The sequence below is a fragment of the Melospiza melodia genome, chromosome 4, assembly GCF_035770615.1.
Source record: "Melospiza melodia melodia isolate bMelMel2 chromosome 4, bMelMel2.pri, whole genome shotgun sequence".
In the NCBI taxonomy this organism is placed as follows: Eukaryota; Metazoa; Chordata; class Aves; order Passeriformes; family Passerellidae; genus Melospiza; species Melospiza melodia.
In genome coordinates, this window is record NC_086197.1 from 97,321,293 (window position 1) to 97,346,976 (window position 25,684).

Below are 25,684 nucleotides of genomic sequence, written 5' to 3' on the forward strand. Positions count from 1 at the left end.
ATCAGAAGAATAAACTGAAAATTTCCTGATTGGGAGTTTGGCTAGGAATGGGCTTTTAACTATAGATCATGGATGTCATAAAATACTTGAAAACGAAGTAACAGGAGAGCAATGCACTGCTGAAAGGAAGTGGTGGAAGTCATGTTCTGGCAGGTACTCCCACTGGCTCTGACAGGCTGTTTTAGTGCCAGCAGAAGTAAGTTAGTACCTCTAACTGGGGATGTAATCACAGTAATGTAATCACAGAACAAAAAGTAATAGGAAGCAAATACACTCTGGTCTCCTGGTGCTCTAGACACCTTCTGTCAGATCTTGAAACTGTCTAGTCCTGCCTTGGGCCAGGAGAATTCTGAAATAGAGCTGTTGTACTAATTTCACTTTTTTAAAAGAGGAATCAATTTCAAGCCAGTGCAGCATTAATGGGGCTGCAGACAGAGCAGCACAGTTATTTCTCTTCTTAAATCCTGCAACTCTTTTGTGCCCTTACGAGACTTAAAAGCGCATCAGCAGCAAAGCTCAGCCCTGCCTCCCTATTTAGTGCTGCCCCTGCCCTGCCAGGGAGATTGGCTTGTTGCTATGGCATGAATTGTGCCTGAGAGAGGAGGGAGGTGCTGCTCCAGAGAGCTGATGCTCTGCAGAGGTCAGAGCCGAGCCTCTGATCTGCCACTGCACCGACACGCTTCTTCAAAAACAGCTCTCGTGAAACTCTCAGGCTTTGCCACATCTCATCTGCTCTTTTGGTGCTTGCAGAATCATAGTCCATCCTTATCTGGAGAACAGCAGTGGAAATTGAGTGGTTTTCTGATTTGGTGAAATTCTTGGTGTAGTGGAATTGTTAGAAATTTATTGCTTGGGTTTTGGAAGGAAGTCAGGATTTTATCTTTCAGAGGACATTGAGGGCTCTTCCAATAGGTGTTCTCTGTGTTCTCTGTGGTGTTCCTCTCAGGCTGAGTTGGATTCCCAGAGGGTTTTTGTCCAGCTGTTGTTTCCTGGGCAGCATGGCACTGTGTGGCAGAACAGAGCTGGCATGTACTCTGGCAGGGAGAGCACAGCTGGGTCCTTGCCCTGCAGTGGGGCAGAGGGTGAGGCATGGAGAATAGGAAACACACTTGAACGATTAGTCTGGAGCAGCCAAGAGGAGAAACGAAGGCAAGAAAAGAGAGAGAGAAAGGTCTTTTAAATCCTTGGTCTTGTTTGTTTGAAGGGAAAAGTGTTCCTGTCAGGTCAGGAGTAGTTAATATCTTTTATTGGTACTTCACCATTGAGTCAGGAAATGTCTCCCCAGATAACAAAATAGCCTGGAAGTGCTGAACTGATCTGTGGAGTATTTTCTTGTGTATCTGTGTTAGAGCACGGTCTATCTTCACCTGTTGTGTTGGCACAGGATGATTGCAGGATCCCGACATGCCCAGTTCTGGCAAGTGTTTGCTTTTCACTGTGCTGCCCCTGCAGGGAATGCCACCAGCTGGGATGCTCAGGGCCATCTGAGGAGGTTTCCTCTTCTTTTCAGGGCATGGCACAGGGAGAATAGGTGAGATAATTAAATATGTGGATGTGAGGCATGTCAACTTGCTGAAGCACTGCCTTATCAGTTTTGAGTATTTAATGTTTTCTAAGAGAAATTCAGGTCAAACCCAAAGCAGAGCTATGTCTGATCACCTAACCATCAAATAGGAAAATATTTCTTTTTATTATTAAGGGGTACATCCAACAGAATTGCTTTTGGGTCTCCTAACCTATGTTTGTGGTATCAAAATTTCAGCAAATCTCAGGTTTTCCTTCTGTAATGAAGCTTGTTTCTCTATAAACTCACTGTTTGCTCTGTATTCTGTGTTGGCCATCATGAAAGAATGGGCAAGTAAGTTCAATTAAAAAGTCTCTCTACTCCTTCTTCAGTGTCAAAATGGGATTTCAACGGACTTTTTGTCTGGATGATTTAGGTGGATCTGCCCATGTGACTGCATTCATCACTTAAAGGCCTGTATTGCTTTTTTGGTGGTTGGTTTGGTTTGATTTTGTTTTATTTTTTCTTTTTTTCTTAGGGAGAAGGCTTTCAGTACTTCCCTGTCTTTCAAGTTTTCTCCAGCTGGCAACTGGAAAGGAACTGTCTAGGAAGGAGTCAAATCCTGACACTGTGGTAGAGTCTAGGTCTAAATCCAATCTTTGTGGCTCCACTCTGGTCTGCTCCAAAGATTTTAAGTGAAGAGCCTCTTGTCATTCCTGTCACATGAAAACAGGAAGTTCTGGGAGTTCCATGATTGTCCAGTTTTGTAATATTTCAACCCCAGTTACAGGAACTGTAACTTACTAAAAATTTGATTATTTACTTAAAATTAAAATAAGGCTTTGATTATTATTCTATTTTCTTCAGTTATTTAACAGAACCAAGATAAATGTTTTACTCACACCTCCATCTGTCCAGTGCTCAAACTTAGACAGTCTTTTAACTTTTGGGCTTACATTTATAGGTAAAATAGGTTGATTTGATGACAGAGACTTCCCCAAAGCCAGAGGCACTTTCTCTTCCTGTTCTTTGGACACAGCTATTTCTTGTGATACCATGGGCATAAATGTCCTTGATCTTCACAAACATATAGCTGGTGGGCATTATAACAAGTCTCAGCTTGCTGGGAGAAGTCTGTAAAACTGAGAATGTTTCCCCGTGTGGATAATAAAATCCTTTCCTGCTCCTTTATATGGCTTTAACACACTGAGCATTGCAGTTCCTCTGAACCTGCTTTCCAGACTCCTTTGGAAGTAAAAGTTGAGAGAACAGGACTGGTTTGGGTCCTGAGTGCCCAGAGCTGGCCAGGACCTGCAGCTGTGCACAGAGTTAAAGAATGTGCAAGTCCATTGCTTGAGATACTTCTGCCAATACAGCTTGGGTTCATCTCTTAAGGACTTGTAATAGAAATTTCATGAACTCTCCCCTTTTGATCTCAGAGTCTTCTGTGAGATTTGAGCTGTGAGAGATTCTGTGGCTCAGCAGGAGATCCAGTGGTCAGGATTTTCAGATTGTTTCATTCTTGTTTGTTTGTTTCAAAATGGGTTGGTGTACTTTATTTTTTTAATTAGCTCCCAGTTGAAAATTGCTGGCAGATTAAGTTTACATTGGTGAATCCTAGCATAAGAAAATGACATGACCTTAAGTGAAACACTGACAAGTGTGCAAAGGCAATCCATCATTTTCTGATAGTTCTCCTCTCACTCCCCATTCTGTGCCCAGCTTTAGGTGAAAGTGATAATAACACATGGACTTTGTGAAGCTAAGAGTTTCTATCCTGTGACATCTTCCTGTGGTTATTGTTTCTGATTTTTGACTTTGGATAGACTGTAGTGTCAGCTGAGTGTTTGTCTTGGTGGCTGTCTGATATTTTAGCAGGAATTTCTGCTTGCTCCTGTCACTTCAGCATTATTCCCCATTCCTGGAAGTGCTCAAGGCCAGGCTGGATGGGGCTGTAACACAGCAAGGTTTCCCTGCCCATGAGAGGGAGGTTCTAATTAGATGATTTTATAAGGTCCCTTCCAATTCAAACCATTCTAGAATTCAGAATCCATTTGTAAGTCTGTTTCTTCTATGATTTTCCTTTCTCAGGCAGAGTGGTCCCTACTAGCTTTGGAACAAGATTGTCCAAGAAAAGTTAGCAAAAGAAAATAAATAAAGCAGCACATTTAAAATAAACTGCATTCTAAAAGAAAACACTTTATTACCCAAACCACCCACATATATGTTAACATACAGAATTAGTCCTAACCTGCCAAAAGAAGAAAATGCACAACACCTTTCAAAGATGCAAATTGACAATTAACAAAACAATAGAGTTCTAGCCTTCCATGGCTGAGGTGCAAATTGATAATCAGATTGCAAGGAGAAACGGGTGGCTGCTATTTGAGGTTTGAGAGAAGGCTGCCTGTGGAAGGAGGGGAGGGAAAGGACTCGGTAATGCACTCAGTTCTACAGAGGGAAGATGCCCCAGAAGGAGCACAGGGATTCTCCAGGCTCCTTGGCCTGTGTGCTGCTGATTGTGACACCAGCAATCAGAAGGGAGTGGTAACATTTGCTTATGCTGTGGAATTGCAGATATTTTTCTCATATATATCCAATGCCCTACAGTGATGTTGATGGGAGAAAATGCAAACCCTGTGTAATATTTTGTTTTTTCCACTTACCTTTGTCAGTCTTGCCTTCTCTTTGCACATTAAATTCCATCTCCTGTATTTTTCCTAATGTTTCATACACCCATGAGCAGCTGCAGGTAACAGCCAGTTTATTTTACCCCAACTTGTCTCAGGTATATTTTATCTTTTCCAAATATGAAATTTTACATAATGATTTCTACTTGAATTTAAGAGGAAATAAATAATGAGAACTGCCATGGGCTTTTCTAATAGGAAATTTTAGTGCTCAGTGCTTGGGCAAAACAGGTTGTTGTACTGCAGGAAATGTTCATGTTGCAAATGAAAAGGGACATGAGGAACTGGAGATTTGTTTGGACACTTGTAATTTGGATGCAAATTTTGAAGAAATGGTCATAAACTTTTTTTTGTGTTTTCTCACCATCCAAGTTTGTTCTGTGCCCTTGGCTAGCTCCAATGAAATTGGTGCCTTAGGTTGTGGCCTGTAGTATTTCTGCTGCTGTGTACCTGTGAAAGTTGATGAGTTTTAATGGGATTTTTGCTTAGTTTGATTTTAATTTACCAGTGCTGGTTCCCAATGCTGTTTAATTTTTACCATCTGATCTCTCCTGAAAGATCTGTATCTGTATCGTACCATGTGTAGCCCTTTTTAATTTTGTTCTTCTGAATTCTTCTCTCTTGAAGTTTTGTTACTATGGGATCTGCATTTCAAAAGTAGAAGAGTAATTTAAGGATAAGACCTTTTTAATAGTCTGAATAATTTGTTGCATTTGACAAATATCCAGATATATAATCTGGATTTTTTGAGGCTGGTTGAAGTATTGGAGACTTGGTTGATTTGAAACCGAGCCGCGTGATTAAATGTCCTGGGTATCACGGAAAGTTTCAGCCATAATTACACAATTTTAATGAATTTGTTGCTCTTGAAAATGTTGAGTTGACAGCTGCTTAGGATGAAGTCCTGGCTGTGGCAGCACATGATAGGTGGGGGATTGCAGAGCCCCGAGCTGCTCGGCTCCCTCTCCAAAGGAAGCTGAAGATCACTCAGCAAACGAGCAGCTGAGCCTCCCTTTCCATCAACCGAGCTGCAGCATTTTATTTTGTGGACAGCTGGCTGGTAGAGAATACTTGACATCTCCCTCTGATTTGTGGTCAGCATGTGTCAGGCCACCAGGATGGCTGTGACAGCCCCCATCGTGTCAGGGGGAGTGCAGGAATTTTGGATGCTGACACCGGCAGTGGCAGCCCTCTCCAGCCTGGATTCAGGAAACAGATTAATTCCCCTTCCAGGTGCCAAGATTTAGCACCTTTTATGTATTTTGATTAGCACTGAATAGGAGATTTTTATGCTTAGTGGTGTAATGGCTTGTTGCATTCAGATACCACTTATTATGAACTAGATTCTGACATTCAATATTATCTGACTTCTCTGAAAGCCAGCCCCTCTTGAGTGGATGTGATGTTTGACAAGTAAATAATAGACTGTGGTGCCCCATGCATGTGTTTTAACCTGTTCCACTGAAGTTTTTTAAGCACTGATGCATGTGTTTAAAGAGTGCAATATGCAAGGCATAGAAGGATGGAAAGGATGGAAAAGTTTGTTTATGCATTCAGTAATTTCTTCTTGGGCAAGATTCATGTAGATGTCATTCTACACAGCATTTTATTATCCTGCCTCTGGTACAAAGGGGTCTGCAATCTGAAGGTTGGGGGTGGACTTATTCTGTTCAAATAAAAGCCACTAAGGCCAGTACTTTTGTCCCTTTTCATGTCTTCTGAAGTCTGGGTGATTTCTAACCCTTTATTTCTTTTTTCCAGGCTATTCATGTTTGCTGTCGGGCAGGGCAAATCAATCTTTTCTAAGTACTCTTTAATCATAAATCCAGATGTATTAAGCTTGCTATTACCTAGCCAGTGGTAGTCAGAAGGAGGCAGGGGGGAATGTCTACTCAGTGTGGCTGAGCTGTGATTGGAATCACAGGGCTACTTGCTCTGTCACCTTCACTCTTGGACTGCAGTGATGCTTTTGGTCATGTTGGTGAGCTGCCTTTTTTAAAATTTTGGTTTTATTTTTATTTAAGAGAGGCCGTGTTCGTATTCTGTCTGATTATTGTGTTTTGTGGTGTCTGTTTTGTGTGCACTGAATGTTCATTCCCCTTAGCTTACATTTCCCCTCTGGTTTTCAATAAATCTTGGTGGACCTTTGTATCCTGCCATCTTTTCTGCCCTTTTTCCCTAGAGTGCTAATTCCCCCCTCCAAATATCTGTAAAATCAGCATTTTATTTTTTTCCCTCCTGAGCAGCTATTGCCATCAGCTGTTATAAAATAATGGCTTTAGATGTGTCCCTTATAATACATTGACCCCTCTGTCTGATTTATCATTAATTTCCAGAGATTTGTTCCAGGCTTGAACTAATACCTTCCCCCAGGGTCCTGAGTTAAAGACCACACTGAAACCCACTTCCTTTTGCTTTTGTTCCTGGAATATTAATTGTATTGCCACCAGCATCCCTGGCACACGGAGACATCCCACCCCAGTTAACGATAGCTGAGTGCTTTCCACTGGCTTCTACAGCAGCATTCAAGCTTCTCACACTTATTTCTGAGCTTCTATTCTGTCTTGCTACTGTTTTCCACTCCAATACCCACACTCTTACCTATTGGAAAACTCATTTTTTCTCCCTGAACTTCTTGCCAGTTGCTTCTTTCTGCTTTCTGCCATTAAATGCAGAAAAGGTACAAGCATTTGCAGTGGAACTTGGTCTCTGCCTAACAGTGCTGGAATAGTTGTAAGTTATGGTTTTACTAGGCTTGGAAGACTTTCTATGCATTAATAATAATAATTAAAATATTGAAAGAGGATAAGCTTACAAGTGCTGCAGCATAGTCAGCAGGAACTGTTGAAACTTGGGGTTTAAGGTTTTTTTCATTTTAATGTATTGCTCTTAAAGTGGGGTGTGTTTGGAACTAGTCTCTAAGTCACTTTCTATGGGCACTGTGAAAACCATGTTGTCTTTTAAACTAAAAATCAGAAATTTCAGCTAGTCCTTTGGAGATAATTCCCATGCTTGGGGTGCTTTTATTGACGTCCTGTTTGTTCTCAGAATTACAGTCAGCTCTTCCTAATCAAGGACTGAAAAGTTGCTGTGTAGGAACCTGTTCCTTTGTAGCTAAGTCTCATCATTGAGCCTGGCTTAGGCCTCAGCCTGGCTTAGGTCTTAGTCTAGCTTATTATTTTCCTGTTGCTGCAGTACAAACCCTTGCTTAGGACACGTTTACAAACCTGGTGGACCCGTAGATCTTCTTGCAAAAGGAGCTGTCAGTCATTGCTCCCTGCAAAAATTAACACCCCAGAAAGCAAATCCACTCTGATCTATCTGTTTTGAACTTTAGCCCTTTTGATATTAAACAAAAGAAAAAATGGTGTTTTCACAATCTAGAAATCTTAATAATTATTTGCTTGATTTGGAATTGTTTTTTATAGCTACTGAAACGGTTTAGTAGCCTTTGATCATTTAAACAGAGTGTGTGAACATCTATGTATGTGGAGCAAGAATAATGAGATGCATATTCTATGTTGCCTCTAGTCTGCATGCCTATTGCTGAGCAAAATCAGTTTTGACCTATGAGGATCCACTGACACATTTTTTTTTCTACATAGTTGGTGGAGCCAATAGGTAAAAACAGTGCAGACAAATCTCCAGGCTGGAGAAAGAGACCAACCCCTTTTCTCCAGGAACCAACCCCTCTTTTCTCCAGGCCTGGAGACAGAGCCCAGCCCCAGGCGAGCACAGGCACCTCTCAGGAGCTGTGCTGAGTGATGGGGGCACCCTGAGTCTCCTTTTCTCCAGGCTGAGCATCCTCAGCTCCCTCAGGGCTTCCTCACAGGGTGTTTGTCCCCAGCCCCTCTCCAGCCTCGTTGCCTCCTCTGGATGTGCTCAAGCATCTCCAAGTCTTTCCCAAACTGTGAAGCTGCAGCTCCTGCCTGTTTTGGCGGGCTGATGCAGCCTGTGGAGGTCGTTTGGGGTGGACTGGGATGTTCTCCCTCTCGCCATGCACGGCAGAGAGGCTCCTGCAGCCTGCAGTGAACGGGGAGGGAAGGAGCAGATTGTCCTCCCGGAAAGCAAGAGACTCCTTCAGGATTGTGTAGGTTGTGTAATTCGAAGATCAACATTGCTTATGGTGAACAGATGGAGGAGATGATTAGAAGCTACAAGTGCCCTCCTGTGCTATAGGCCCAATGTCAGATAAACTACCTCTACAGAAAATTATCACTTTCTGAAATTCTAGGACAACTGTAGGTTGTATTCTATGAAATTGAGAGAGAAGACTGGTGTGAGGAGGAGGAAAGGATCTAGACTGTTAACTGTGTGAGACTGCAAACTGCCTCTCAGGAAGCTCAGATTCAAGGTGATTTTAGTGCCTGTGAGTGCTCAACGTTGTTTTTATGGAGCTGTGTAAGAGGAAATTCCCATTATTTCAGTCCTGGAGCTCTCTGTGGCTATCATTAGTGCAAAGCAGGGTTATTTTTCCCTCAGTGAGGGCAGGCTCACCTGCCTCACGAGGTACAGTAGCAGTGCAGTGTTTGTACACCAGAGAACACATGCAAAAACCTGAACAAGCAGTGCATTTGCACATGGGGCTGGAGGGAAGGCTTGTCTGAGAACGCCTGGTTCTCACTGCAGAATGTGTATGTGCATTGCAGCGGTGTGGTGGTGTTTAAAGCTGATCAGGTGAGGTTTTGGGGTTTGTTTTGAAAGATGTGTTTAAGGTATCATTGAGTAACAAAGATGTGGAACGATGGACAGTGATTGGGGAATAAATGGTGCACGTGGACTGAGTTGGCACATCTTCTGTCTGGGAGTGAAGCACCTTCCCTGGGGCTTAGCTGGCAAAATTACCTGTGTGTTACAGGGATCCCAGCTAGAAGCAGTGCTCCAGGGGCTGGGAGGGCACACAGGGGCAGGCTGGAAAATCCAGGAGCTGCGTAAGCAAGCATCAGTGCCTGGCCAGAGCTTGGCAGACAAAATAAGAGAGTGTCACAAGCACTGTGCCTTAGTGAAACTCTTTCTGTGAGTTGTGTGAGGCTGGAATGAAAGTTGTACTCAGGAAGTAGAGAAAATACTGAAATTGGAAGAAGGGAGAAAAAGTGATTTTCCCCAAGGGTAAACCAAACTGAACCAGCACATGAGAAAAAAGGATTTGGTTGTTCTTGTGGTTAGATAAGTCAAAGGCAGTGAGCAATGCCATGAGTCAGGGGACATGGCTCTGTATTGTCCTGCCTTTGCAAGGTATGTGTGTGTCCATAAAAAGATCTCTCCCAAAATCAGTGAGCAGCAGTGGGAAGGTGTTCCTGACACGTGCATGTATATGGTGTTACATACAGGAATGGTGGGTAAATGAACACTAAGATTGTGAAGTCAGGCTCTTAAAGCATAGGAAATGCCAGAATTACATTTGCCTGCACAACCTTAATTCAGCCCCTTTGTGCATATGCATTATGATACAGTCTTTAATTACATGATCACATATCAGACGGCTGAAATGGCAGTGTTGAGAGAATGAGAAGATATTCCATATTTTTCTTAATCCTTTCTGTGTGTCCCTGTGGCAGGCATATTCTGTACACATTCAAACTCCAGCTTAAAAACAGAAATTCCATAATATTATTGGTATAACCAATAGATGTGAAAATGAATAACTTCCTATGGCCTCCTCTGTGATGCTTATCACCGTGTTATCTACATGTTGTAAGGATGTTAATTGATTCCCACAACATTATCTTGGTGGTACTCTGCTTTACAGATGAGGGACGTTTTGAAGGGAAAGAAAACAGTTCAGTCAAATCTTACCTGTATAGCCACAGTCATCCTAAATCCTGGCAGCTATCCAGTTCACTGAAGCCTGCTTAATTCTGAATATTTATCTGCCTTAGGGAGTTTCTGGATTACAGGAAAGTGTCTGAACTCTGCTACCCAGAGCTTTGCCCTTGCCACCGGTTTTAGGGGAACTCTGAGGAAAGACAAAAGGTATTTTCTGCCCTTCTTCCAAAGTGATGCTGCTGTGCACTGCAAGGCAGAGCCCAGTGGCAGTCCAGGCTCCACACTGGCCTGGTGGCAGACCTGTGGAAGGATTGGATTTCAGTGGAGTGGTTGGTCCCAGGTGGATACAGGCCCTTAGCAATCAATGCAGGGTGACCCCAGTGTAGGGAATAATGTGCTCTGACTCCATGACTGAGGAGGCTGAACAAATGCCTCATTAAGCTATTCTATATTACACTAGTACTATGCTATATTAAAGAGGTACTATACCGTACTAAAGAAAAGCCCATGACTGTCTGGAGACAGCCACGACAGTTTTGATCTAATTGACCAATCAATCTAAATAATCATCAGCAGAATCTAATTAACAAACTCTTTTTGGTAAACAATCTCCATAACACATTGTATATGTGCCAAACAACAGGAGCAGCAGGTAAAGATAAGAGTTGTTTTCTCTTCTTCTCTAAGCTTCTCACTGCTTTCCCCAGGAAAAGTCCTGAGACAGAGAATGATGTCTCTCTGATCAGAGAATGTGAATGCCACACGGAGCCTTTTCTGTCAGCTCTCCGTGATGATAATGAAGAGGAGGAGTCTTGCTTCAGCCTCTGTTCAGTCAGCAGAGAGAAGGAAATGCAGAGTTTACTTGGAATTAAGTTCCCTGTGCAAGTTTCCAGAGGTACCCCTGCCTCCATTTGATGTGGAGGGAGGGGAACCCTGTGGTGGGCTTCTAAATGCAACTGGGGCAGATCTGACTTCTCAAAATGTTGGTTTCACTTTATGTAGCTGTTCATATCTCTAAAATAAAGCAGTTGACTGCAAGATATAGCAAAGTCTGTGTTCAGGTACAGCAGGTCAGAAAGTGGGACATGGGTGACAAAGGGCTTCCTGCAGGATTTTGGGTTCCTGCAGAACTGTCCTCCTTTGGGATTGCAAATCTCTGCTGCCTTCAATTATTGTGTTCCAGCACCTAACACAAATGAGTTCATGGTCCAGCAGACAACTTTGTAATATGTAACTCATGTTCCTTCCCAGAACTGGCTCTTCTGGGGTGATATTCTCCTAGAAAAATTGGAATTTGGTCATACAATTAGAGTATTGCAGTATGTATGCACAAAGACTGAATCTTTGCTTGGGCTTCCAACAGCTAAGTAAGGAATGATTGTGAAATCTTAGAGCACAGTATTTTGTTGGATGCTCACTTTGGCTCAATACTTTTTCACCAGAGAAATTTACAGTATTAAACTACAAATATTGTAGAGGTCTACCACCCTTTCCCTCTCACTTAGGTCATCAGGGGCTGTTACTTACAGATACTTAGAGTCCTGCTGGTTTCTGTGGTAAGCAGCAGAGGGCTGAGTCAGTCAGAAATCCAGCAGTTAATCCCTGTTGGGAGGGTAGTGGCCTCTGGCAGTCTTGGCATATTCTAAATTAATTTTTGTCCTTCTCATCTTCACCCATACTTGTTTCTGCTCAGCTGCTGCCAGCCCATCACTCCATTTCTTCAATTTGTGCGCTTTGCTGTGCTTGAGGTCTTTGCATGGAGTTGAGTTGCCTTTGCAATCTGGCAGCAAGCAGAAGGGTGTGACATTGATTTCACTGCCTCTGCAGCACTTCCAGTGCAAAACCTGGGAGCACTGGTGACTCACAGGAGCTGCTGGGAGAGGTCTGTGAAGCAGGCTGGCACAATGAGGGTACCGTGCCCAGCCTGGCAGGCCATCCAGCCTGTTGCAGTGATTTCCAGCAACTCTGTTCTGCCTGTGTGTAAAGTGGGAGCTCCCTATTCCTCAGCCTTGGGCAGCATTCCCATCGGTGGTTGTGAAGGGCAAGAGATGTTTTCCTCCATGAACATTTCAAGGTCATCCAAGGATGATTTAAGCTGTGTCAGTGTGGTTCAGGTCATGAATGGCAATGGATGAAGCCAAGCAGTTCATTTGTTCAAGTTTTATATATAATGTATTTATAAAATATATAATAATATATTCTTACATATAAAATAAATATATAAATATATAATATATTTTATTATATATTATATATATGATATATTTTATGTATTATATATATGATATATGTATTATATATAATATATATTATATATATATTATATATATATAAAAGATATTATTTTATTATATATAATACATTAGAATGTCTTGCAATTATGATATATCATATATAATGAAATCTTATTATAATATTATTATATTAAAATCAAATATAATCTATTATTTTCACTATATATATTAGGCCAACCACAACTAAGATGATGGTGTTTTCAACAGTGGTGGTAGAGGTTTGATCAGTGGTGGTGTGGTTCCTGCTGACATGCTGGATACTTAGAGGGAAAAGCAAAGAACATTAACAACACCAATTGTTTGGACCTCAGTCCTTTGAAAACCACTACTCCAGAGGTTTAGGGAATTACTCAAAATTTACCTTTGCCTTTATTGTGCTGATTTGTTGCATGTCCCGCTGTTGCTGAAGTAAGAAGGACTGCTTTGCATTCGAGGAAGCAGATTTTCATGTTTGCATCAGGAAAAGAAACAAACTCTTAGCTGAAATAAGCAACATTATCAGCAATATAAATTTTCAAAAGCAATCTGCGTTCTGTAATTCAGGTTTGGGGTATGTAAGGTGCAGCCATATTTGGAGGTTCTGCTCTGCCTGTTGTAGTGGTGATTATGTTCTGCAGGGAGGGATGAGGATTTGCGGCTTTGCCAGTTTAATAGAGGCAAGGTAACTAATTTGATTCGGGATACTCTCATCATGAGTTGCTTGAAGGTGTTCAGATTTGCTTACGAAATAGTCCCTTCTGAGCTAAGGAGATGGAAATGAGACACTAAAAAAGCTTTCTTAAAATGCTTCCATGTTTCTCAACTCAGAACATCCCATTTGATATTAATATTAGGTACTGAGGCAAAGTCATCAGGTAGAAAAGGGAGGAAATGTGGAAATAGTAATTTTCTCGTGTGTTTCCTCAGGATGCTATTTTGAGGCTTTAAAAAAAATAAAAAAAGCAATTGCTGCTTTGCTGCTGAGGCTGCTGTAAAGCAGGGAAGTGGCAGATGTAATTGAAGTCCCAGGGCCCTGCCCCAGCAGAGGTCCCATCCTGGCAGCGTGCATATTGCTTATATGAAAGCGAACAGATGGATGCGCTTGGTCAATTCTGCCGGGTTCATATGGAAACCTTCAGAAATCTCTCCTACTCTTTGGAGTGGAATGCTTAAATCTGTTCTCTGCTGGGAGGCTGTGGTTGCCCGGGATGGGTGCTCTGGTGGCTCTGGCTGTGGGTGCCTCCCGATCAGATGTGTTTATCTCCCCCCTCCCCTCCCTGCAGGACCAATTCAGCTCCTGGAGGAGGGAGCTGGATTTTTTTCAACTTCAGTGGCATGAGAACTGTCAGCTGAGTCTTAATCATGGAGCTATTACTGGTAGGGAGGATGAAGGAAAGAGAAGAAATCCAGCTTACTTCTCAGACATGGATTGATTGCAGAAGCACATTTTGATTATTCTTGGGGTGGAGAGAGAAGAGGAAGGAGGAGATTTGGAGAACAAAAACATCGCATTTTCTTTAATTTAAAAAACTCACTAATTTTCTGATACTCATTCTCTGTAAATCCTTGCTGACAGTTTCTGATGTTTCCCAATTCAAAACAATTGAAAGCAATGAATTGAAGGGAGAAACATGAAGCATCAAAGAGGAGGGCTGTAGCTGCATTAGGAGGACACATCTTGAAATGCTAATACTTAGTCTGGGAAGGGGGAGGAGGTAGGATTTATCTGTAATGCTTGAAATTCGTTGCTTTTGGCTATCCTCAAGTGTGTGTGTGCATGTGTGTAATGATCTAATAATGTGGCAGCAAGGGAAGAATTGGTATGTGGCTAAATTCTAAGAGCCTGGCATGCAGATGTGTCAGCATCTGCATTGTCATCTAGTTATCTTTTTTCCAAGTGTGTAACCCTATAAAAATATACACAGTAAGTGTTTGGGCACTATCAATGACAGCTCTGTGCAGTATTAAAGTTCTTAAAGAAACTCATTCTTGCCAGAAAGCTTAAACTTTAAAAAATTATAGGAAAGCTGTTAAAAAAAAATAATGGCAGTATTTGATATTAAAAGTGTGTTTCTATGAAGATTGTAGTTGTAAGTGCTCATTTCTGTATTTTTTTTTTAAAGAAAAACTTCTATTAACCACTAGTAACAATGACTGTTGTTGAAAATGGGGGCTAGACAACAGGAGTGGAAGCTGAAATCATTGGGAGAGAGAGCTAGAGAGCTTGAATTTGACAAAAATAGTTTCTTCTCTATTCCTCTCTCACTCTCTTGAGCTGCATCCTTCCCACAAAAACAACCCCACCCACTGTTGTAGAAAATGGCCATCTCTTGGTTTGCTCTTTGGAGGTCTTGTTTTGATAGTGCTACTGCTACTTTTGGGGTTTAACATGGATAACCCTATCAAATTTTGTTAAGACATGGAAGCAATACAGAAGGACCCATGTATACTATTTAAAATACCCTTGTTAGCAGAGATTTAACAGGCATTTCATTCTCCACTGTTCATCACATTCACACATGTGGGATGGGCATTAACAGATTGAGCTACATCTTTTCATTTCAATTCTGCAGCAGTCTCTCTTTGTAGGAATATTTTATGTAGTAATAATTTCCTTCCTATTACAGACTTTCTAACTGTGTTAATGGCACTAGTCTGGCCACAGAGACATCCGTGAGAACTACCTTTGCAGTGACATTTAAACAATTTATTTGATCTTGCTTTAGCATACCTGCTTATGCCTTTTTTCACTCTCTTGATGACCTCAGGAGAACTTTGTGTATAACCACGGGTCTTTCAATCACGTTCAGCTTAACAAAGCGGTAGGCAAATTTCTGCAAGTGTTATTTCTGAAGTCTTTGGGGTTTGCAGTGAGCCTGCTGGCAGGTGGGTGCCCCTGGACAGCATTGGCATGTCTAAGGAGCAGCTCCAAGGCCAGCTGGAGAGGGCAGAGTGTTTTCACTGAGAATGCTCCCTCTGATGGGGATGCAGTTCTTGGCTGAGCCTTGACTAACCCAAAGGATGAGGTGCTGTTATCAATATGATTTCTTTTTCTTGGAGCACGATAAGGGGAAAAGCAGAGCCAAGGAAGGTTGATGGCAAGAGGGCATTTCGGTAGATCTCACATATGCACAATGTTGAATTGATCATCTTATCACCATTTAGAGAAGCTGCAAGTTGTGGATTTGGGGCTGAAATGTGTTACTGGTGTGGGAGTGCTCTTGGCTAAAAGCCTAAAATGAGGAATTTCTCTTTGGGAGGGCATATCTTGTCCTGTGCCTGGTGCAGCTTCTCCTGTACTGGACCATGTGTAAGAGTGCTCTTAGAAAGAGAATAATTTTAAAAAATTACCACTGCCACTATGGCCTTTAACACTTCTATCAGGTTCTATCAGGATCAAAAGCCCTGCCATAAAGCGGTGTTACAAAATCATCCAAGCCAAAACCAGGGGAAGTGAAAGGCAAGAAATGAACTGAATTAACTGGCAAAAAATTTATATTTATCAGCTTGTTGATTTTTAGTATAATTCATGGAAATGAATTCTGTGAAATTGTCATTCCATGACAGCTGATTGGGTGGGAAAGACGTAGGATTGCTGCTGAGTGCTTACATTGACAGGAACATTCCCATTTGCTAAAAATAAAACCCTTGGACAGTAACATCAGACAAATTTGTGTATGTGGGTTACCTGCTGGATGATGTGCCCTATATGGGAAACACTTGAAGCACATGATTAGTCTCTTCAATTTCTTTCTGTTGAACTAAATTATATTTTAGGTTTGATTTGTTGGGGCATTTGGGGTTTGGGGGTTTCTTGGTGTTTGGGTTTTTTTTGTTTTGGTGGGTTTTGGGTTTTTTTTGTTTTGTGGGTTTTTTTGGGTTTTTTGTTTTGTTGGGGGTTTATAAGTGCGTGGTTTTTTTTTTTTTTTTTTTTTTTTTTTTTTTTTTGGATTTTTTTGTTTTTGTTTTTTTTAAGACCCTAAGGCAAGCCTACATATTTTAAGTTTGGCTTCTTCATAAAGATTTGTAGATTGAGGTGCTGCTGACACTGCTGGCTATCTCTCACGCCTTTCCATTTCCCCATCCCAGTCATGAAAATCAAGTTTCTGCCTCAGAAGTTGTGTGGGGCTGGGTCATGGAGGTGGCCTCAGCATAGGTTTGTGCACATTGTGTGTTCCTGCATCCCTGAGCTGGGTTCCTTGCCTGCCTACAAACAATAATGATCACTGCATGTGTCACACTCTGTCCTCTGCAGAAGGGAAAATTCAAAGGAAGCATCCGCTCTCCTAAAATTGTCAGCTTTGCTTTTCTGTGGTCATACCAATTTAGTGTCTGGCTCTGATGATTTCCCTCTCTCCTGCCTCTTGCACACAACTCTGACTTGCTGTCGGAATTGAGCACTCCAAGGATCAGACAAGGCAAAATCAAGCTTTCTGTCCCTGGGGTAAGGGAAATTATACGGAGTTCAACTTTCTCAAGTGACAACATTTATTAGGCAGTCACTACAGATGTCTGTATGTAGTTACAGATAGCTTGGTGTTTTCTGGGCACTTCCCCAGTAATAAAATCCCAAATCACTATTTACAGAAGATGTTGAAGTTTTTTTTCAGTGGTTCCTTCAAATGTGGCTTTTCTTTAAAGACCTTTAATGGAAATTTGCAGCCAGGGAAAGCTAAGTCATGGATCCACTCTGAATTTTTGCAGACATCCTTCTTTTGCCTCCTTTGCCTGCCAGCCTAAAACATCCCCAGCCCATGTAGACATTTTAGGTGCTTCCATGTGGGTTCAGTACAAAGAGTACCTCAGCCATGTCTCTATGAAAAAGAAATAAAACAGAGTTGTAGATAAAGAGTGGGGAGAAAAGAGACTCCTTTCCATTTATTTCTGTATTTCGTTGCATGATTTTTGCTAGGCTTTTTTTTTTTTTTTTTATTTAGTTTTATTTGTTTGGGCAAGTTTCCTGCCATTTACCTTTGCATTTGCATTTCCTATTGATTGGCGATTTTTAAACTGTTTATTGTGCTCTTTTGTTTGGCTGTTCAAGAGCTAAAACAAAAGCCACCAGGCCCTGTGAGGGACACATTTGCATGCGGCGAGCGTTGCCCGAGGAAAAAGTAATTGCTAATGCATATTTATGTGGCACAAATTTGCCATTTGTTTATGCATAAAATTATCAATAGTGCAGGGCGGCCCAGCCGTAGAAAATGGTGACCTTTTTAGCTTAATAAAGAGAAATCAGCTGTTATTGTGAAGAGATCAGCCATTTATTCTGTGTTGAGGGACACTGTCGGGAAAATGGAGATTGGTGCTGGCAATATCATTAAATGGAAGGCCAGTGACCCTTTTGGTACAGTCTATTATACTTTATCTAATAGGGGATAAATGACTCTGCTTGGCAAATAGATTAAAAAAAAAACTGGAGAGAAAAAAATAGAAAAAAGAGGGAAAAAACCTAAAAAAGCAATAAAACCTACTGACTTTGCTCTTACAGGAACAGGTAGGTACTGAGGAGGTAGTCTTGCACAAGCCACCTGGTATTTTTCTAGAACAAAAATTATTTGAAACAAATAAAATAACAAAATAAACAACCAAAACAACAAAACAATATAAATAAATAACAAATAACAATGAAAAAGTAACAAAACAACAACCAAAAAACCTCAACCCTAAAACAGCCCTCAAGCCCACTCTGTTTAGAATAGTTTTCACTGCTTTGGAGTGGGAAAAGCATGCAGAGCCAGCCTGTGACTCTTCCTAGGGCATGTCAAAACCACTCTTCTGAAGGGCCATAATGTGGATTGGATTTTTGGCTTTTGAAATGAGAAATCAGTGTTTGAAATTGGGAGATTTTCTGAAGACAGCAGGTTTTCAAAAGCATTTATGCTTTTTTCTTTTATGCATTCTGTTTTTTAAGAGTGAAGAAGAATTTGCTAGATACTGAAGATCTCACCTGCAGGAGTTGCAGCAACAGAGTTTTCTCTATAACACTTGACTAATTAATTTCAAGCTTTAATGGGCAGATTTAAGGGTTGAAAATTTTAAAACTAACAACTGTAAGCCTCGAGGAGTTGTTGTGAAAATGAAAGTGGATGCACAAAACCTCATGTTTCCCTGTTTCTCTCACTCTCTGTAATGCACAGCTGAGTGGAGTTTAAACCACCAGGTGAAAATGTGGTGAGCTGTGAGTCACAGTTGCTGGAAAATTCTGCATTTTCTGTGCAAAACGTGTGCTGGGCTGGGGCTTTGCTTTTTAAATTTTATTTTTATCCCTGAGAAATATCCAGCAGAGTAATTGCTAGAGTAATTTTGGGGCTTTTGCTCTCTTTGCTTCCTAAAAATATAACCCAAGCTAATGTCATCATCAGAGAGAAGTCACCACGGTGTTTGTCACTCTGTGTCATCTTCCTGGTGGCCTCAGTAAAAAAAAGCACAGGAACAATGGAACTTGCAGACGGTGGAAGCTTTTTCAGGCAGGGCTGTGTGGAGATGGAACTGTGGTCAGAGGCAGCATTTTGGTCTACTCAAGGCCGTTGCTGTGATTTCGCTCTTATTACAATTTGGAAAACATTTAAAGAAAAATACTTTATTTCAATGTAAATATAATACAAACATAATACAAATCAGGTATATTTAATTTACATTTACAATATAAATATAGTACAACACATCAAGCTGACTCTGAGAGCTATTATATTCTGTGTCATGGATCACTTTCTCTCATATTGTAAAAGTCTTGTAAGGGTGTGTGCTGCAGTTCAGGATTTTTATACCTAAGATTTTCTCCTATTAGGATTTTTTTGGAAAGGGTTAGTTTAATTCCTGTACATGGAGCTGTTGCCTGCCTCTGGAATGGGGCACTCCCAGTCCTCCCAAACAGTGACTCCCAACCGTGTTGCTGTAGAAACAAAAATATTGTAGGACCAGTTATGGAAATAGAGAGAGAGTCGAAGAAATAGTTTAAAAGCAGAATTTTTCTTAGGTCCGTCCTATGGAAACTGCAGTAAATATGAAAGTGAGTTTAACTGCAGAGCAGGCTCTAGGTTACTTCACATGGCAGCAGGCCCTTTTTTTACTGGTTCTGTCTCTCCACTCAAGGCTGTAGCCAAGAACCAGAATTTCAGCAGTCCCTGTTAATGTTTGGTGACTGCTTCATTGCATTGTTAATAAACAGTTGACTTATGTGGGTTTTTATCTTTAAAAACACATTTTTATTTTTACTTCAGCTAATTAACTAAAGTTTGCTTAGTCCAAGTAAATCTGATTTTTTTTCAAAGGGTCTTTTTCCATACAGATATTTCCAGCTCTGCTCCTGAAAAAGAAAAATCATCTCATTCCCTTCAAAGTTTGTAGGCAGTTGTTAGCCTGAGTTTTGCTTTGTCTTTTCTTACGGTCACAAAAAAACCCTTTTGAAGCTGCCTGACACCATCTAGAAAGTTGAATGTAGATAAAATTACCAGGAAGAAAATGCTTAATTCTGTATGGGAATAAACTGGGCATCACAAACCTGTTCCTGTGGCTGGGCTGTAAGAGCAAAGTCAGTAGGTTTTACTGCTTTTTGGGGGTTTTTTTCTCTCTTTTTTTCCTTTTTTCCTTTTAAGTTTTTTTTGTGTTAGTTAGTTGTAAACTAACCCAAATACAACTGAGATTCAAAGTCAGGTGGTGGTGGTTGTTGATGTTACAGCATTGGTTTTTTTTTTTAATTTTTGTACCTGTGCCTGCCCAGATTGTGGAAGGTGACTTCTAAGTACAGAGAAATATGTGTGGTCAAAAACCTAGAAATACCTATGGTCATGGAAAATCCTAAGATTTGTAAAGAGTTTGTTAAGGGAGGAGACAGGACAAGGACAAGCAAGTATCGCTGGTCAAAGCAGGTGGCAGCAAACAAGAGAATGAGCAAAATGAGTGTTACTATTTCCTTGTGTTCTGCTGACATGAGGAGGTCAGGGGTAGCACTCGGTTCCAGGTTGCTGGGAAAGGCTAGAAACATAATGGGGAATTGTGTGATTGTCCTGTGACCTGTTTTGTCCTGGGGTTTCATCCTAATTAGGGGTGAATTGAGTGGGGCTTGCTCTTTTCTCAGCTCGTGGTCCTTGTCTGCTGTATTGATAATGTGTGGGTCAGGCAAGGAAGATAAAGGACTGGTTTTATATGATGCTGTTTAGTTAATGAATGGCTATTTTGATAACTAAGTAATAAGAGTTAAGAAATTGGTTTATTTCAGTTCTCTGCGACGCTGGTGAACAGGTAGTCTAATAGGTCCCACAAAACTTATCTTTGTAGGAGAAAATGTTGATAACTTCATTGAGGAATGACTTTCCCCCCTCTTTCTTCAGCACAGATTTTAGAGATAGTTATCTTTCTAAGAGCAGAAATTCATGACTGAGGAAATTTCTATAACAAATATACAGAGGACACATTTCTGTTTGCTCATCCGGTTGCTTAAAAATAATATAGGAAATGGAGGTTTGTCTTCACCAAGTCTGCCTGCATGCAGAGCTCAGCAGGGAGCCAGGGATGGTTGGCTTTTCCACCTTCATGCACCAGCCTGATCTTGGTGGGTCTCACATGCTGCTGCTGCTTTTCCTGGAGCTCTCTGAGCTCTAGGGCTGGAAAAGTAATTCTGTCAAGTTAAACCAGTAGGAAAAACCTCCTGGTTTTATATATTAAGGATGTTGATTGTAAAATTTACATGGTTGTGTGTGTCTTTTGTAGTTGAAAAAGAAAAGAAATTCCTGTTGATATTCATGCATTTCTTTCATGCTACAAATTATTTAGGTTGGACTAGCTTGATAATAATACACTGTAATGAAACTTAGGGACGCCAAGCCTGGCTAGAAGGACAAGCACTCCCCATCTGAGATGAACTTTGGCCTGTGTGAGCACAGGGTATCACAGCACAAACTCAGACTTAGGCTTATTTTTGTTAAGCATCCTACCTGTGCACCCCTTGTGCCACTTTGTGCTGATTTCCCCCTCCCTGCTGAAGGCTGGGGGTGACCCAAACCCCAGACTGCAGCCACAGCTGCAGGAGTGCCCAGAGAGCTGTGAGCTGCTCATGTCCTGAGCTGTGGAGGTGCAGCGGCCTTGGGGCAGTGCCTGAAGCGCTGGGCTGTTCCTGGGGAGATGCCACTCTGTCCCCTGTGCAGGTGCAACTCAGGAGCCTCAGGGCAGTGTGTAAGAGATGGAGTAGGAGTGTGGGTGACCCAGCTGCTCCCAGAGGGGCAGCTGAGAGCAGGAGCAGATGCAGAGCACCCTTTGCTCCCAGCACTGGCCCTGCTGGCTGTGCAGGCGTGTCAGACACTCTGCGCTTGAGCTGCTCAAGCACTCCAGAGAAACAGGAACATGGAGTCACAGCTGTCTCCTACTTCAGTCTGGGTATTGATTTATCATGATAAGAGGTGCTTCTTCAGTTCTAATAATGTCTACTTTTTTTTCTTTTTGCCATTCCATATTTCTATGGCAGCTTTCCCACGTGATACATGATGGGTCACACGTTAATTTACACCAGCCTGTGTTCTGCAAAAAAGAGTTCATGAACTAAATAAAAAGGAGTGGGGAGGGGGATGTCTAGCAGAACCCAGGCTTTTGTTTCATGTTTTGGATGTATTTTCTTTTTAAAATAAAATTGTTGATATGCATTTGCTTTTATTTTTCTAGCCTTCCTCTAGCTGATGACCGGGTTCCTGTTTGATCCTGTTTACAAGCTTCCCAAGACTGAAAATAACCCCAGCTCCTCTGCACTGGGTAGGAAAACAAAGCCTTGTAAAGACAGAGTGCAATTATTCTGGCAGTAAGGAAGAGCGTGGTGTGAAGGAAGAGCTTGGGGAGGAAAAGGAGAAGGTTACTAGGTTACCACAAAAGACATTAGTGTGTGCTCAGTTTGCTCACCCACTCTTGGGCTGGGGAGGAGGGGGAGCAGTGGCCATGCCAGCCAGCAAATAACCATTCTCCAGGGTGTGTGTGCTCAGTGTCAATATTGTAATTTGTCTGTGCTTTCTGTTACTCATTCAACTTTGCAGTTCAATCTATTCAAAACATTCAATAATATAACTACAGAAGAGTTTTGGGGTTGGATAGTTGTTTTGTTTTGTTGGGTTTTTTTGTTGATTTTGTTTGTTTTGTTTTGTTTTTGTGGATATATTGCAATATTTTAGTAGTGTTGCTGTGCAAATATCTACATCCCAAGTACTAAATTTTTACAGATTTGGTGTTTCTTGTCATTAGGGAGACTGGGTGGGGAGGAATCTGGTTAAATGCTGTTGGACTGGGAGGAGACTCAGTTGCAGATAACCCCACCAGTTCTTATATCTTGTTGGTCCTGATGCCAAAATTATTTCTCTTTTATATATTTTTCATATATATTCCTAGCTCTGTAGACTGTTGTTATACGGTTGTAGAGTTTTCTATTTTCAGCACTTGTCCTAATAGACAGTCACATTCCTGAGGGCCTGTTCTAGTCCTGCTTCTTGTGGTAATCAAGGATAAGACTCCTTCCCAAGACCTTTCTGATGTAATATGACATAACCAGCAAGCAGGGGGGCTTCAGAGGGTGTTCTACAAGAGGGGGAACTATTCCATTACCTGTCCTTCTAACTGCAGGTTCTTGTCAATTATGCTTCTTTGCTAAACTTATAAAATGTGCTTGCCCTACGTCACGAGGGCATTTTGGACACATTTTTGGCATGTATTTGACACATGTGTTTTGGGGTGTTGTGCACCTGGAGGGAACCCTTCATCCAGAATGTAACTGCACTTTGTCACCTCACCCTGTTTGGCTCTTGATTTTAGGGGCTGCAGAGGCAACAATCCTGAAGCAGCTTTTGTGCTTAGTCTGTTTCCATGAGGAGTAAATGCTGGCAGAATGAGGGTTTCAAAGACAAGCTTTTAGGGTTTCCAGGACAAGCATTTCCCTTAGATAGCCCTGTTTTTACCCTTGTCATTGTGGAGCTGAGGCTGCATTGCTGAGTGTGATGGGTTTGCCATGGGTTGGGTGTCACCTGTCTCTGACCAGGTTGCTCTCTTGTTTCTGTGCCATCAGTGGCACTTGCTAAACAGCAGGGTTAGAAATGCAGCCTGGTGACAGGTGACACATCCCCTTTTCCTGGGTGGGAATGAGGAGAAGCTGTGCAAATGCTGTGCAGCTGAGACGTTAGGCCTGACTAAGCTGAAACCCAGAGACGGCCTGCTTGATTTCAGCAGGATTCTGTCCACACGCAGAGGGCTGTGCTGCCGTTGTTTTTCAGGAGAAAAAAAAATTCTAATTAAATTTGAATGCAGTATTATGTGAACGATTGATAATATTATGGTGTAAATCGATGTTTTTCTGCTTGGTGGTGAGGCCTTAGACACACATCTGAGATGACAGCCTAAGTCATGGTATTTTAACATGATTGATTCAGATCTGGAGAAGTTGTACCATTCACTTATATCTTTCTAAATGCCAGGAGTCAGTTGTGACATTCTCATCTTTTCCTCTTCTAAATAAGCTTATCAAAGAAAAAATCACTAATTTGCCAGGCAGTGCTTAATAATCAAGGAAGTGAAACTCCTGTTATACAGAAAAAAAATCTTTTGCTGAGTTGCTGAATGATTTTTAAATAATAAAAGCTTACAATAATTTAAAAAATTAGTAAATAGTTCTTTTTTTAAGGCCTCATTCTGAGAGGGGTCACTAGCCTTTGAGAATTGAGCCACTTTGTTGACAAATCTGTCCTCTAAATTGAACAGCATTAATTAGAACTTTATGCTGCAGATTCTTACTTTTGAGTGTGGGTGGTGGTATCAACAAAAATGTCTAATGAATTTGAAGCTGATTTTCAAAGGTCTGCCACCTGTAGATAAAAATGTGCATTACTGCACATGGTAATCATCAAGGTCAGAGGCTGTGATATGATCCACTGACCTTTTGAAATCAAAACACTTCCTATAAAGAAGGAAAGGCAGTGATTTCTCTATCTGTGTTAATGGAGGACGTGTCTGTATGCTCAGCTGTATGGATACACTGTAAAACAGCTACAGGAGAAAAGACACTTCCAATTCTGCTAGCCCCAAATTTCCCACCATTTCCTCTGCAGGCTTGCAAAGCTCTTGCTATTTCTGTATGTGTCGAGGAGCATTTTTTTTTTTAATCTAATGATATAGATTGCTAAAAATATTCAGGTGTCTGAGACAGCAGCAAAACATCTCTGAGCCACCCTACAAAAATAAACTAGTTTTGTGTGTGCAGGATGAAGAAACAAGTGTACAGGAACAGACTTCAGCTCCAGGCTTTTTTCAGGGGCGTTTGCAATAGGGGAGGGGAGAAACAACCCAGCAACTATCATTGTAAAAATTATGAGCAGCACTTTGATGGTCCTTTTTGAAGTCATTTCACTGAGCAGGGGCCAAAGCAAAAGCCCGAAAGGCAACTTGGAGCTGGATTTTACAGCCCCAGCCCCTCTGTGCTGTGTGCAGTGCAGAGCAGTGCCTGTGCACACAGAAATGCTGAGAAAGGCTAAAGGGAAAGGAAGGACACGAAGGGAGCATTTTCTGTTTTCATCTGAGCACTTGGAAGCCCAAGCCAGTGAAGGAGCAGCAATTTTAGCTAAGCTAATGCAATAGAAGGCCATTGCGCCCAAACTGTCTCAGCAGAACTTCCTGCATAATTAGATTGTAAATCTTCTCAACTGAGGAAGTTTTGCCCAGGGTCAGATTGTCTAAGTAATAATCCATTCTACATAAATTAGAAGATTTGAACTGCTGGGATACATTATTACATTAGTTTTGGGGTTTTATTCATAATATAACTAAGGAGAACAAATGCAATGATTCTTTTTCTTTTCTTTTATTTTAATTACCTTATGTCTCCTTAGCTTTAGTTTACCTCAGAAGGCCTTTGCTGTAGGTTTAGGGATTTCTCCTGAGCAATGATGATGAAGTTGTTATATAGGCAAATTAATACATTTTTAATACACTTCAGAAAGTGATGCCACATAATCCTTTGGCCAAGTGATATCACTGCTCCAGTGAAGAATTTAGTCAGAGATGCTGCTGCTCTTTTTGTGCTGTTGGAGTTCTATCTTCCACTATGACCCCCTTTTCAGCAAAGAATAGAAATTCAGCTTTGGGGTAAAATTAATGGGTGAAAAATTACTAATAACTGGTTTTAACCAGGTAGGTGTTTCAGTTAATAGTTCAATTATTTTCTTTGGGAAAAGGAAGATTATGGGTACTTCACATGCATATACAGCCACATGGAAAAGTGATGGAGTAAATCCTGAAGTTGTTATTCAGGCAAAAATTGCCATGGAAATGTCAGTATTTGATCTGCTTGAAGAAATCCAAGTTTGCAGTACAGCACAGATGAATTGATATGGTTTGGACTTGGCATTGTGTGTTTGGAGGGTGATGGTTATCTGATGGTTTTTTGGTGCTTTTTAGTGTTGGTACATTTGACTTTATTATAAAATGGA

At 41.3% G+C, this 25,684-nt stretch overlaps 1 protein-coding gene across 7 annotated transcripts in view; it reads left to right on the forward strand.

Annotated features, from left to right (window-relative positions):
- The window catches only part of SOX5 (SRY-box transcription factor 5), a 595,693-nt gene that overhangs the window by 122,224 nt on the left and 447,785 nt on the right, over positions 1–25,684 (forward strand). For all 7 annotated transcript variants that reach the window (XM_063155718.1, XM_063155717.1, XM_063155723.1 and 4 more), the window contains exon 2: positions 21,891–21,977. The gene's annotated coding sequence lies outside the window, so the exon portion shown is untranslated. The remainder of the gene's footprint in view (positions 1–21,890; positions 21,978–25,684) is intronic.